General features: G+C 41.1%; 1 long non-coding RNA gene across 2 annotated transcripts in view; it reads right to left on the bottom strand.

Annotated features, from left to right (window-relative positions):
* Window positions 1-229: 229 nt before the first annotated feature.
* The window catches only part of LOC113954558, a 116,661-nt gene continuing 101,989 nt past the window's right edge, over window positions 230-14,901 (bottom strand). For both annotated transcript variants that reach the window (XR_003530268.1, XR_003530267.1), the window contains 2 exons: window positions 2,060-2,234; window positions 230-1,053 (listed from right to left, as the gene is read on the bottom strand). This is a non-coding gene — a long non-coding RNA (uncharacterized LOC113954558). The remainder of the gene's footprint in view (window positions 1,054-2,059; window positions 2,235-14,901) is intronic.

Here is a 14,901-nt window from a genome sequence, read left to right as displayed (position 1 = left end):
AGCTCATTTAAAGGGAAAAAAAAGAGTTTCTACATATTTAAAAAGCTAAACGATCAGGGAGAAAAGAAAAAGGAGACAAAAAGAAAAACGAAAGATACATATATTAAGACCCTGGGCCTCTTAATTTTTAAACCAGCCAAGTAACACAACTTCCAGAGCTGCAGGGACAGAGCCAAGGCGTGGATTGCCATCTAGTGGGGTCTGGTCACTGGGGATAGGGACAGGAGTTGCACATTTCGAGGTAGTGCCTTAATGCTTTTCACATTGCACAGCTCCAGACTAGGTTATTTTCACTTCAACTCTCCTAGCTGCCATCTGGCTTAAAGGCACTGTTTCCCTGCACAGCTGCAGAGGTAAAACTACATCACGTTCTGGATGGCTGTTGCAGGGCTGCTGCAGTACTTGAGAAGGCAACACCAAGTCATGACGAAGTCTGGCTGGCAGAGGTTTCACAGAAATCAGTAAACCTTGCCATGTAAGGGAGAGTTCACTGTTCTCATTAAAAGCAAGCGAATGCAGGTTTCAAGTGAAATATGGCATTTATTCATTCGGAGTAATTTCTCACACTGCACCTTTAAAAAGACCCAACAGTGCACTCAAGAGAGGAGTCTTCCTAGAATTCAGTAGTATTTGGACTGGTTTATTAACCCTTCCCTTGGACAGGCTCTCGTAAGGGCAGGACAGTGTCTTCTGGCTGTATAGAGTATTCCAGAACAATTGACAAATTCATTTTTGGAAGTGAATTTAGGAAGTGAAACATGGAAAACCTGCAGATCTCCCTGTATGTTTCACTAAAGTACCTGGAGAAGACTGTACCCGAGGCACTGTGACTCATCTGAACAGTGTGTGCAGGTGAGAGGAAAAGGAGTAAAGAGGGTTTTCTCACCAGCAAAGGCTAGAATTTGCTAGATTTTTGATGAAAAATCTTGTCCGAGATGGTTTCTGACTGAGCTGATGCCGATTCTGCAGTGCTTTGTGGAGACTGGGGCTGTACACAGAGCTTGGCAAACTGAGGTCCCACCTGGCTGATGCTCCTGTCCTGACCTGGGCACACTAAAACACAAACGATAAGAAAATTCCGTAACACCTCGGACCGCATTTGAACTTGGTGGTTTGGCAATGAAGTGTTAAATAATTATGTCACTAAACTATGACACCACTAGGTGGCACAGAAGTACTTTTTTTGAGGTAAACTTACTCACTACCAAGGTAATAAAACGAAGAAACTATATGTCCTTAAGGGAATTCAGCACCATCCACCTTTTCGATTCCTTTGGCACGGCAGTCACCTCGAAGCCTGAGCCACAGGAAAGTGACAGGAATGCAGGTGTTAATAAAAGCCATCAAAGTGAAAACCCTAAGTCAATCACTGGATTTGTGATTCTTAATCAAGAGGAATCTTAAAAACTAGTGTGATGTCCCTAGGCTGGAATTCAAGGAGTTCAGAAAAAAAAAAGAAAAAAAAAAAAAAGAAAAAAAAATTAGCAAAGCAGTTGTGGCTTGTTGGGGTTTTTTTATTTTTGTAGGTATTTTGGAGGACTATTCTCCCCCTCAAATGGCATGGGAGCAGTAACTCCACGAAGAGGTGTTTGAATAAAAAAGCTACATGCTGCAAGTGTCTTTTGACAGCAGAATGATTCTGCCCAAAGGGCAAAAAGCAGAAGATAACCTGCCAGAACTAAGTATGGGACAAAGATGAGGGAGCAAAGTGTGGAGTCCTCTCCCTTGATAGGGTAGGATGAAGTGAATTTTCCTAGATGTCCTACATCAATACCTCATCCCAGCAGTGTGAACCTTCCCTCAGCTCCCTGCACGTTAGCCTTGGCACATTCCCAGGGGTTTTATTCCAGCCTTCATGCTGCAATGAAATGCATCAGTGGTGATTGAGCCAAAGAACAGGAATGCTCTTAAGAAGCCATATGGGCACACTGCTTGGATACTGTTTTTCCTATGCAGCTGCACAAAAAAATATTGTGCAAGATCCACACACTGCAAAAAATGGTTTTCACATTTTTGAAAGTCTGGGTTTTTTTCAGATTTTTCACTGAAAATTACTAACCTCAAAAATCAGAGTTGTGTAGGTGTTTGTTTTAAAATGGGAAAGCCTTCAAATTCTGTGTTCAGGGGAGACCAGGATTTCTGTGTTGGATGACAACAAACTTCAGCCAGATCTGTGCAGTCTCCTAAGCTCTTAATCAAGTGACAGCCCGTTCTAGACATCGGGGTAGAGTTTCCTATGACAGACAAAGCATTCAATTATTTTTGTCATTTTCCCTCCTCTTGAATTTCCCTGTCTCGGACTTGTCCATACCCAGATTTTCATGGTCTCTGCATTCCTGTCACTTTCCTGTGGCTCAGGCTTTTGCAAAATAGAGGTCATGGGTTCCAGCTGCCAAATGCCCCACAAGGTTGGTAACTGGTAATCATTTGTGTTGCTTCTCACACTTTGGCAAAACTTCTTGGCAGGTCTCGGTAATCCAATCCCCTGCTTGGTTTATTGCTGGGACAGAATAGAAGCTGACAAATCGACCCTTGTAATAATTCTGACAAAGGATGTTTCATAGATTGAGTTCTAAGGAAAGATTAGACTGAAACTAGTGACTTTATTTCATTTACACTTTTTTGGTCATAAGATATTTCAGCAAAGGAGTGAAAGTTATAAACTTAAGCATGGATGTTTGTCAGTCTCAATGGTCACCTTCAAATTATGTTACTATTTAATTTCTGTGTTTATGTATTGGATGTTGAAATATCCAAAGACTCAAATGGTCAGCTTTTCTTCAAAGAATTTGGGTACTTGTTTCTTAAAATGCTGCCTTTCCTCTATAATAAAAATAACATATTTACCATACATATTTTACATATATGTATGACTTTTACAGTCAACCTGCATTTTAGCGTTCTCTAAAGCAGATTCTGTGACGTTGCAAGGTAATGTTGCATGAGATATCACAGTTAAAGCAACTGAGCTGTGGGGTCTGAACAGCTGAATACCATAAAATGAGGTGTAGTTAGATACTCAAACCCAAACCATGGCTGCAACGTGGTACCAACTGTTGTTTCTGTTATGATTAAGAAGGCACCTATTACAATTAAGAAAGATGCAGAAGAAATTATTCCCGTGAAACAGCTCTGAAAACGCAGAGAAATGCTTAATTTCTGGAGACTTTGGAGTTTAGGTTCTCTTCCCCCTTGCTAAAGTGATCAATACTTGTCCAAGAAACTTAGGACAATTATGGTGCCTCACCTTTAACTGGGATCTACAAATGCAAATCCCTTTGTGTCCCTCTGAGAGTGTTTTTTCCTTGCTCACTACTGTATCCAACAGTGATGTGCACATGATGCTCATGGAATAGGCTTGTCTTCTCCTTTTGCTCCTGTTATCTGAGAAGTAAACATCTATGTATATCTTCTTGTCTTCTCCTGTTATCTGAGAAGTAAACATCTATGTATATCTGAGCACATAAAAAGCAGTTCCAAGAAATACATTATTAAAAACATTAGCATTTTAGTTAGGCAGCCACCTTTGAAGTTTTATGGCAGTCACGTGGCTGGTGCACGTGTTTGGGTATTTAGCAATACCTCTCTCTTATGTAAGGCATCTTCTTTTGTAGATGACATTTAAGAAGTAACAAAATGTTTTAATGACTTCAGATGGAAAAAATTTTCAACAAATTTCTTCAGGGCGGTCCATCCTGTCTCATGCTCCTTAAGCTTTACTGTATTTTATTGTTATGCCTGCCTTTCAGTTTGCATAGTTTCAGCTATTTCAGGTACTGCTTTTTCTTCAAATGAAAACCAGCAGCTACCTGATGGTAAGCACAGCAGCACAAACAGGTTAAGTGTGTTTCATTCAAACAATAACCCAGCTTTTGACTAAACTCTTTTCAAAGCAATTACAAACATCCTGTAACCCATTTAAGTGTAAAGGTGTAGCTGTCCCCTCGTGCAGTGCAGGAGGGGTCCTGCTGGTGGCTTTGAAGGTGGTAGATTCGGATCAGATTCTTCTACTTGCTTTTTGTTGCTGGAGAAAATGCTTTTCCCAAGTTCAGTGTTGCAGCAGTGTGGGAGGACAAATATTTGCTTTGTCTGTAGCCATCCCATGGATTGGGGGGCAGGTCCTTTACAGAGGTAGTTGTGTTCAGGTACATCCCACAGGTGACAGGTGAGTGGCCTGTAGAGGCACTGGCCTCCCTGAGGGTGTTTTCCCGATGGCAGATTTAAGGTTGCCAGCGGGAGGTACCTGATGGCACAGCATCTAATTACAGACTTTCCATTTTGCAGGGTAACCTGGTGTCACACATAAACCTGTCAAAATTCCTCCAACACAGAAAATATGATGGAAACTCAAGCTGACCAGCAGCAGAAAGAGTAGATAGCCTACAACCACGTTTAGGGTTTGTAAGTAAATTTCTGCTTTTCCTCCTCTCCTTTTCCTTGGCTTTAATCACCTTGAGATTAACATTTAGCAGAAAATTGGGTAGTACTTTAAATATCAACAAAGAAAATGGCATGTCAAACAGGTTCCCAATATAAGGGTAATATTTTGTGCTGTTCTGGTGCTGCCAATATCTTCCTGTACACAATAAGGCTAGAAAGCAGTTTCCAGCTAATGTTATGCTCTGATTGGAAACTGAGCATCTCAACTTCAAAAGACTGAAGGCTCCCAAGATTTAATTCCTTTGAAACAGCTTCATTTCTCCCTGGAGTTATATTTAGAGATTAGTGTAATCAGCAACTACTTAAGGAGGTAAGAGCAGGTAAGAACTGCAAAAATTTTCAGACTTGCAATGCAGGGTTTAGCCAGTGAAATGTCTGACCAAGGACAAGAAACCATAAAAGGGCTCATGGGGGAAACCAGTATTAGGAATTAAGCTACAGCCATTACAATTAAAGATGGAAAACTGAGAAAATACTGCAGTATGAGAGTACCAGATTGGGAGGGTAGATTTTTATGCTATGTCTATGAAGAAGACAGTCCAATTGGTCAGGTACCAGACTCCCTAAGACGATGCTAATCAATTATAGAAAATGAAGAATACTACTCTTCTTGGTGAGTGACCCTGCTTCACGTGAATACATCCCAAAAAATCTACATACCACACATCCAAACCAGGATTACTAAACTTGGAGAGCAGAGGAGGATGATATTTTTCATGGAAATCTGTCATACGTCTCTCTTGCCATTGACATCGGAATTTTCCTGTTGGTCTCATGAGAGCAACATAGAAATGAATGACATATGTACTTGCGTGAGAGCATAGTTTTAAGGGTGAACTAATAACTCCTTATTCATTACAACATTTGCTCCAGGATACGGGATACCATCTCCTCTGCGTAGGTGTGAGAACAGAAAGGGATCAGGAAGGAACTAGTGAAACACAGGGACTAAAAATAACTATGTGGTTGCTGCTGAACTTCCTACAGCTTTCTTCTCACTGGACTCTAAAGCTTTGATGTCTTTTTGCTGTTGTTTCAGCAGAATGGAACATTCCATCATAGCTTCTGATATTCAGCTTTATATGACTCTTTCTAAATCTGTATGTGTTAGCAAGAGATAAAAAAGATAAAAATGTTAGTGTCTTATTGCTAGTGTGGTTTCTCATGGTCTTTAACAGAGAAAATATTCCTCATTTGGGGAAATACAGTAAGAGATTTTAAACACTTCCTTGCATTAATCACTTCTGACTATAATACAACAGCTTCTCACTTGGTATTGTAGTATTTGACATCTGATCTTGACCTAAAGCAGAAATAGAAATAATGAAAAAGAGAATATTAACTTGGCCACAGCATTAGAACCAAAATCAGCCTCGTTGTGGGTGAATTCCTCAGTTTGAGAGGGAAATGTGCTTTAACACCCACCCTGACAGTGCAGGATGAAGTCATTCTGATACGTTCGAAAGAAAAATAGCCTTTATCTGGTGTGTCCGTGGCTTGTTTTAATCTCCAGGAAGTTGTTTAAAGTTTTTTCTCCCAGCTCTGTTAATTAGTCAGATAGAGAACTCTTGAAGAAGAAGTGAATGTGCTGAGTTCATGAATGACTTGAATTCATGGTGTAGGATTTTGGCAATTATCTTCAATTAAGTAATATTGCGTGATCCCATATCAAGCATTTCCATATCTTGTGTTTGTAAACCAAAGTTTATAAAAACTTGGTATTTTGATCATGTTGTGTATCTTATTTGACAGCGTGTATTCCACAAGGGTAGTTTTCAGAGGTGGTTAAGCATCCTTAGAAAATTATTTATCTGGTCCTAAAACAAAGTTACACAGGTTAGAATAAGAAATAAGACAAAAAATTAATTTAAACTTGCTATATTATTGGGAGCATGTCATGAGTTCTTAATTTTGTTTGGTTTCTTGGCTTAAATTCCTTTTTATTCTCCTGGTTCTAGGGTTATCTAAAAGCTTCATCTTTTTAATAGCATTCAGTAGGATTTTGTGTTACTTTCAACTTGCAAAGCATTTTCAAGCACCAAAACTTTGCAGACATGAGGTTAGGGGTTTTTGGGGTGGTTTTTCTTCCATTTCTAGGTTTTCAACACAATTTGAAAAGGTGAGTATCTAGGAGAAAATTCACCTCCATAGTTACACTTCAGCACCTCTATCCATGTACCTTTTGGATACTCTGAGCAGAAACTATCACTCATTAAAGTGAAGTACTTACAGCGGGGAAAGTGTTTTCTCTAACAAAAATTGGTCTGTCAAGTTTTTATACGGCATAAAGGTCTAGAATTTGGTTAATGACAGTATAGTGGCAACCACTTAATTTGTTTTGACGTCATTCTGCAGGTGCTGAGGGGTCTTTTCTGGCAAAATGAAAACTCTTTGATGTTAACAATGGTGTTAAGATATTCAGCTTTAACCCACACCCCATTTTTGGTAATTTAGTGACCCGTTGAAGCAGATCATTTCACTGAGGGGCTCCAGTCAGTAAACAGGCATTTAACAGTGCTTTGGAGATTTCTCCTACTTCCCACTTAGTTCTAATTTATGGGTTCAGCACTGTTTTTCCTGTCTCTGTGGGTTTATGCTCATAGTTCCCATTAATGTCAGCATGGTAGGTGTTATTAAAACCTACCTGTGTGCTGTGTTTAAGTCACTGTGTAAAAAACCTCATGGTAATGCAGAATGGTGCAATTCCCCCTCTCTCTTGGAACTATAAACCAACATCCACAGTGTCAAAATCTGTTCTGAAGTGTACTAATAATTGCCCTTATTTTGAGGAGATTAGAATCAGAGAATTAAGTCAAGATTTAATTCTTAAAGGTATTAAAATCTGTTCTGAAGCACAATAATAAGTGACCGCCTCTCAAGAAGACAAGCATCAGAGAGGATCAAGTCAAGATTTGATTCTTGAAGGTGATGCTGGTAAGCCCCAAATTTTGACCCTTCAGACACAATCACAGGTTTCCCTCATGGCAAGGGTGGGTGTCTTAAATGTGGTCCCAAACCTGAGAGGGGAATGGGTTCTGAAAGAGAGTCATAAGGAACATCTTGGTGACCTCCAGTTCACACAGCAGTAGTGCACCCTCACCTTCCCTGCTGCAGCATCTCCTGAGTGATTTATGGGATCTGATTTGCTGCTGTCAGTTACCTCTGATTTGTGAACAAGCCGGAATGAGCCTCAGGGAGAGGGTAGGAAGGTGACAGAGGGATGCTTGAAAGAAAGGTTACATACCTCCCCACTCTGAAGGGCTAAACGTATAATCTTCCATAGGAGTTCTATAATTTCTAGCTTACCTGGTCAGCTGATAGGGAGAAAAACTGCAAACTGATGACAGTCTTGAAACAAGTATTTGAGGTTTTGTGGTGGTTTTTTTCCTATCTGCAGGTAGAAGTCATAAGGCAGGGGAGGGTATGAGGAAGGAGCTGTTTGCATCTCTGGTATGTAGAATTAGTTACTGCTGGCAAAACTCTGATTGAAATTTTATAAGAGAGCTCTTCATGACAGAAACAATACAGGAGCCTTTATTTTTACACAACTTGAAAGTAAAGATGTAATTTATTTTCTTCTTCCTGATAACTTGTTTGAAAAGCTTATGGGCTTTGCATTCGATGGGACCTCACTGGCTGTGTAAACATTGCTCTGCCAAGTTGCTGAGGAAAAGCACTGCTCACTTCTCCATGGAAAGCCCTTGGGTTGCCCCAAGAATTTTTAGACCTCTACACTTCTTCACATCTTGGTGCCTTTAAGTGTGTGCTTTGCCACCATTCCTTGCAGCACCCATGGGCAAAACCCTTCAGGTATCAATGCCATGTCCAGGCTCAACTCATACATGACCATGTCCTTGTGTGAGGGAACTCTGACTGACCCTTGGTGTTTTCTGTTGGCTTTTTGTAGCAAAAAAGTGGTAGCAGCTGTAGGACTCCTGTATTTGTGTCCTGTGCTCCTGTAGCAGCTGTAGGACTCCTGTATTTGTGTCCTGACTGCCAAGATCCAAAGTCATTCCCCAAGGCAGCAAGTCAGATTATGTGAGATAGCTGTCAGATGCAAGTGATTTCTTCCTGGTAAGATCTAAATTCCTGGTCCATGTTTGCTGCTCTTTTGCAGGTTGTATGCAAGGACTGGCCCCTCAGCCAACTCTCCCAGTTGTAGAGCAGAGGGGCTTTCAAGAACCTTCCAATGGGGCCTAATCCATGTTTCCCATTTTGAAGACTTCTGTGAAGCTTGGACTTGTGGAAACTGTTAAAGATGTGTATAATAGCCACTTCATTGTTTTAACAGTGAAGGCTATGGAACTTGTGTTGCAAGGGGGAACCTCAGCTTAGTGCCCTCATTAATCCCCTGGCCCACCCAACCCCAATCCTTCCACTCTTCCTTTATTTCATCCTTGTGTTGTTGCATCTACTTGGCCACAATTGCAGATCAAGGGCAAATTCAAGGAAAAGATCCTGCTCTGGAAGTTAAACATGATATTCCCTCACAGATATACCTGCAGCCTGTAAAAGCATTGGTAAGTGTTATTCAGTGCCAGAGAATAGATATAGAACCCAAAAACACAGGCTAGAGTTTTATAGCAAATACCAGACAGCCTGGGTTTTCTTATTACCTCCAGAAATGTGTGGAAAATCCAACTGTTCTTCCTGTACTTTTGATGTAAAGTATGAGTAGCTCCACACAAGTGAACACCAGGCAGATTAAATCGATAGTTACAGCAGGATATGAGGTTCTGGCATTTTAATAAAGCACTGTACCAACCATACATTAATGAAGAACCAAAGAAATGTGCTGAGTGATATGCTATCTTTTTAATCATGTTAGTCCACATGAGACTTGGATAGAGCTATTTATTATCCATCCTGTTTTCATAACTGAGGTTTCCAGCTCAAGCAGAGGGACAGAAGATGCCAAGTTTCTCTCTTCTTGATTTTTTCTTGAAACTTTGTTATTAACAGAAGCTGTTAATAACACTCAGAAAATCAGTATTATTCCTCAAAAACACTTTTTTGTCAGTTTCTTTAAAACAGACAAAATTATCAGTTTTCCTTGGGGTCAGAACTGAGAGACTTAGAACATGTCAGAATGGAGATCTTCACTGTCTGTCTTACAGACTCAAATGGCTGCCAACCTATGCTTGAGGGCTGAGTATAGAATCATAGAATCATTTAGGCTGGAAAAGACCTCCAAGATCATAGAGTCCAGCCTAAGATCACCACATTGTCAACTAGACTGCAGCACTAAGTAGCATGTCCAGTTGTTTCTTGAACATCTCCAGGGATGGTGACTCCACCACCTCCCTGGGCAGTCCATTCCAATACTTGACAACCCTTTCCTCAAAGAAATTCTTCTTGATGTCCAACCTGAACCTCCCCTAGTGCAGCCTGAGGCCATGTCCTCTCATATGTTTGGCAGTAGAACTGCCCTCACAAAATTTATTTTTTGTTATTTCCTTACAATTGAAGATAATGTGCTCTTTACTTACAAAAAATCCGAGTAGTCTGTAGAGGTCCTTTTGATACTCACTCCATAGTATGATTTCTGAGCTGAAACTCTGAGGTAACATCACAAAGCTTTGAATAAATTTGAAAATAAAATTATGATGTGCTACTGTCAGTGCTACTGCTGCCCTTAGGAGCTATATAGCACAGGTATGCCCAAGTAACACAAATATTAAAATGTACTTCTGTTTGTCTATGATTATTTTGGATTCAGGAAAGCTCTGGCAATTCTGTGTGTGCAAGATTCAGAAGGAAAAGCTGGCACAGCCGTGGTTACAGCAAACATCCCACCGCACTTAGGTGAACAAAATCCCACCGTACTGTAAGGAATTATCAAAGGAACAGTGTGTAAACCATGGATCGAAGTCCACCAAGCATTCCCAGGCTGGGGAATAGGAAATCTCTGCTTTCTTCATCTCAAATGAACTCTAGACAAAAAAGTTGCAATTATCTAGGCAGCTCTAAGGAGGTGAGTGAGCAGTTACTTTAGAAACAGTACAGGCACTGAGCATACACAGTTCAGGTGTTGCCTTCTGGCAGTTTTTGTGCGTTCTTTAATATTAATCTTTGTAATTTAATAGGCATAAATAGACATCATAATTACCTTAAACAAAAATGCTTTTAAAGTTTTGTCTGGCACTTTTATTTTGCACTTTTTTTCCTTCAGAGTGTAAACCATACAGGCAGAACGGGAAACACAATACTTGGTGTCCTACATTGGGCAGCAGTAAGCTCCCCTGCTGGCACAACAGCCAAAGCTGGGAGGACTTCCACAAAACTCACTTTGGGTTATTTCAGGGATACCCAGAGTTCAGGCTGTTTGGAAACCGTTTCTTATTCTGACAGTCGGTAGCGTATGTAAGTATTTAATGGAGTGGTCCAGTGGGATCTGGGGGAATTTATGAGATGCTGTGTGCCATAAATCCAGCTAACTAATTCATAAATAACCATTTAAGCAAATGGGAATGAGGGAAACTTTTGCCTAAACCTGGGAGCAAAACACCTCTACTCTGCTTGATGCTGACATGCCCAGGCTCAAACGTTGCCTGTGCACCCCTTGGATAGACCAGCCCAAGTCTTGAGGGTACTTTCCAGGATAAGTTTAAGACCCAGTCTCTCTCCTGAGGGAGTTAGAGTTTTCATGTGCTCCTGAAATCCTTTTGTTATTCCTTTGCTGCTGTTATTTCTAATAGTTGAGGACTGGGGGTGTAGGGGAAGATCCAGGAGGCATTATAAACAACAAAGCACCTAAAATGGAGCCAGTCCCTCTCTCCTTTCCTTTGCTTTTCTTTTTCTCCTCACAGTGATGGCAACTCTTCAGAAGGAAAAACTTGCATCTGAATAGTCCCTTCCCACTTTTGGGATTTCCTTTTCACAGCTGGCCAAGGTTTGGGGTTTTTTTTCTCCTCTGTTGCACTCCCTTCGTGAAGAGGAAAAGGCATCACAAGGCCTGAAAGCCCAGGGCAGGGTTGGTACTTCCCCCTCTCACCTTCCTGCATCTGTTAACCTTCCCTCTTGCTTAGATGTTTGGGAAGCAGGTCAGGCCAAAAGGAAGAAAGGAGAAGCGTGGGTTTAATTTGGCTTATTGTTTATGGTAGGTTGCCTAATTTTAGGTGAATGGCCATTTGTTATATTAGCTGATGTGTATTTTGATATTGTAATTTGAATTAGAGGAGTCCTCCTGTGCCAAGATTAGCATCATAAAATGAAATAAAACAAATAAAAAAGGGTTAAAAAAACAATCAGCCAGTCCAATTAAAATTGTGGCTGTCTGGAGCCATGGAAAAATGTAGCATAAACAGAGCTGCAAGATTTGCAGGGTGGAGCTGGCATTGGCAGCAAGGTGTGTACAGGTATATACCTGTCTTCCTGATTTGGCCCAAACAACCCTCACTGTGCTCCTTTTGGGATCAGAGAACAAAAGTGAGCCAAACACAGCTGAACTGTGGGAGAAGCCAATCTGCAGAGAAAAAGTACCTGTTCAAACAGTCCCCCCTTTCCTGGAACATCTCTCATCTAAAAGACTCTTAGCTTCTGTGCTTATCAGTTTTTTATTGTCGTGCTTTCTGGCAATTAGTGATCCACTTCACCCCTTGCAAGCTCACATCACTGCTGAGCTAAACTGACAAGATAAAACTCGGTGCTTAAAATTCCATTTCCAGTAACAGAAATGTACCCCATCCTGTCATTTTTCTAAGTAGGATTTTTTTTTGAAGTTATACAAAATACCACCATATTAGATTAAGCCTGGAAGGCATGAATTTAAAGGGAGAAACCTGTGTTTCTGAATAGAATGACAGCCTCTAGTTTTCACACTGTAGAATTTTCAAAATAGCTATTTTCTTTTGGCTTTGGCACTCAGGTTTCTTCTTTCCTTCATAAAGTTTTTGTTATCTGTTTTTTTGTGCAACCAAGCCTAGAATCACTAAACCACTTGAAAATATATTGCACTCTAAGCTTTACTGGGGTTCTCTTGAAATTAGTGGATATTAATGTTTTGCTCAAGTGCCTCATTAAATCAAAATCTTTGTCCTTCAGTCTTAGTTTGGGGATGGGGATGGGGGGGGTTGCACCTGGTTCAGTTCCTAGATCTCACGTCAATATGGTCATGCCAACTTTGCTCATTTCTTCGGGGGTACTTTTGGAAATCAGAAGAAAAAGGAAATGATCCTTGGACCATATGAAATTCCCTTGGCATTCAGGTTCCTGGATGACCACATTGGCTCAGCTGGACACGAAGCTGATTTTTATAGTGTGGCAAAGAGAACCCCTGTGTTTAGAGCAGCATTTGAGGCCTATGGAGAGCCCGCACTGTGTGATGTAGCAGAATTTTGGATCTAATTGAGAGACAGAGTATCATCAAAGCTCAGCACTTGCCACTCCCTTATGTTCCCCTTTATCTCTCTTCTATACATTGCCCTGAAAAATGAGTGCTTATAAAGGAAAGACATACTTCTCTTTTGTCTGATTTGAATTTGCTGTCCGAACCAAGTCAGCAAACACAAAAATGCTCTTAGAAAAAGTCTTTCATGTAGGTAACAGTGGACTTTTTTTTTTAAGAGGGCAGTCTGCCAGAGGGTGTCCAATATAAGCTTTTGTAGACAGCAGTTTTTCTACACAGAGCTGAGTTGACAGCTTTCCTCCTGGGATAATCACAATCTTCATTCTTCTGGGACAAAATTGCTTCTGACAGTATAAAACCCAGGACATCTTTGATGTAAAATCTGACTCAAACACATGAATGGTGAGACTACAGAGTCATTCCATTCAAGAGAAAATGTTAGTAGTGGAAGCAAGATCAGAGGTGCCAGCTGAATTAATCAAACTAGTAAAATGTGAGGAAGTATCAGTCCATAAAGCTGCCTAATAAATCTGAGTGCACAGCATTTGAAGGGAAGTGCCTTTGGACACTAAGCTGGGTGTCAGACTGGGAATAGGCTCCCTGTGTGTGTAGTCCTGTCCTGTTGGTATACTGCATTAAATGTTTTGAATGTGCATTTTTTTTTCCAAAAGCCTGTCTAAATCTCCAGTGCTCACTGATGCAGCGGTGGTTTGGTCTCCCTCCCTCTTTCTTCCTTCCCCTTGTTTGGAATTAGGAGCCTGGGACCTGAACCTTGCAGGGTTGGCTCTGTTCCCTCAGCCTGCCCTGAGGATGACAGAGGGGTTGGTGTGCCCTGAAATTTATCAGCCAGTTTGAGTTTGTAAAGGTTAATCATGGAGGTTTTTTCCAGGGAAGGACACAGAGTATCAGGATAAATATCCATCAGCAAATTTTTTGCAGAAAGAACAAACACTGCTGTAGGTTTTTTTTCTTAGATTTTGAAAACCCGAGAAGTTGATTGCTTTTTCAATGCTTAGGGTGTTTTGGGGTAAATGAGGGTGCAGTTAAACAAAATATTAATTGTAGCATGTAACCCAGGAATATCAGTGGCAATAATACATTGGTAAGCCTGGCTTTGAGCATCTTTTGCTTGGAAAGATGTGGAGATCGATTTGAGAATTTCAAACCAAAAAGGCAAAACGATAAGAGATGTTTCTACTCCTGGAGACTTAAAGATAAGAGAAAGATGGAGCCCGTGAGAGAGCAGGGAAAGCTCCATTTGCCGAAATCCCTATGGCCAAGGGGGAAGTAGTGGGACAGTAGGTGGCACCAGCGCCTCATCCATCCACATCCCCGCTGCACTGCTCCACGACACGGTGCATTTGGAAAATATCCTGTTTGCTCTCGTTTATAGCTCCTATATAGTGTCACTCAACTGCCAGGCACTTTATCTGAGCAACAAAACTCAAGGAACACCTGAAGTAAGGAAAACTAAGGACTTTCCTTTCTGCTACCCTTGCAGCAGGAATGCAATATTCAACAGCCTACAAGTTCCTAAAAATATTTTGGATGCTTTTCCATCTTGTTTTGTTTTCACATTCACTCTTCTTACGTATTCCACCAAGACCCCTCTGGAAAGGTAATGGAGTTTAGCCTGGAGAAGAGAAGACTGAGAGGGGATCTTATTAATGTATCTAAGTATCTGAAGAAAAGATGTAAAGAGGATGGAGCCAGGCTCCTCTTGGTGGTGCCCAGCAATAGGATAAGAGGCAATGGCCGGAAACTGATGCACAGGAAGTTCCACCTGAATATGAGGAAGAACTTTACTGTGCGGGTAACTGAGCACTGGAACAGGTTGCCCAGAGAGGTTGTGGAGTCTCCCTCACTGGAGATATTCAAAAGCCCCCTGGACACAACCCTAAGTAACACACTCTAGGGGACCCTGCTCGAGCAGGGAGATTAGACTAGATGGTTACCTAACCTTAACCATGCTGTGACTCTATGAGATGGAGGAAAAGCCAGATGAGGTAAGGCCTGCAAAAGTAGCGCAGACTGATAAGGCACACACAGATTTCCCTATTCCTATAAATATTTCTGCAGCAGGTCCCGAAGTCCCACTAATTTCCTCACAAATC

Source organism: Corapipo altera, unplaced genomic scaffold, assembly GCF_003945725.1.
Source record: "Corapipo altera isolate COAL_440 unplaced genomic scaffold, ASM394572v1 255, whole genome shotgun sequence".
Taxonomy (NCBI): domain Eukaryota; kingdom Metazoa; phylum Chordata; class Aves; order Passeriformes; family Pipridae; genus Corapipo; species Corapipo altera.
Note: the sequence above shows the minus strand (reverse complement) of the source record. Positions and strands in the feature narration are given on the sequence as shown.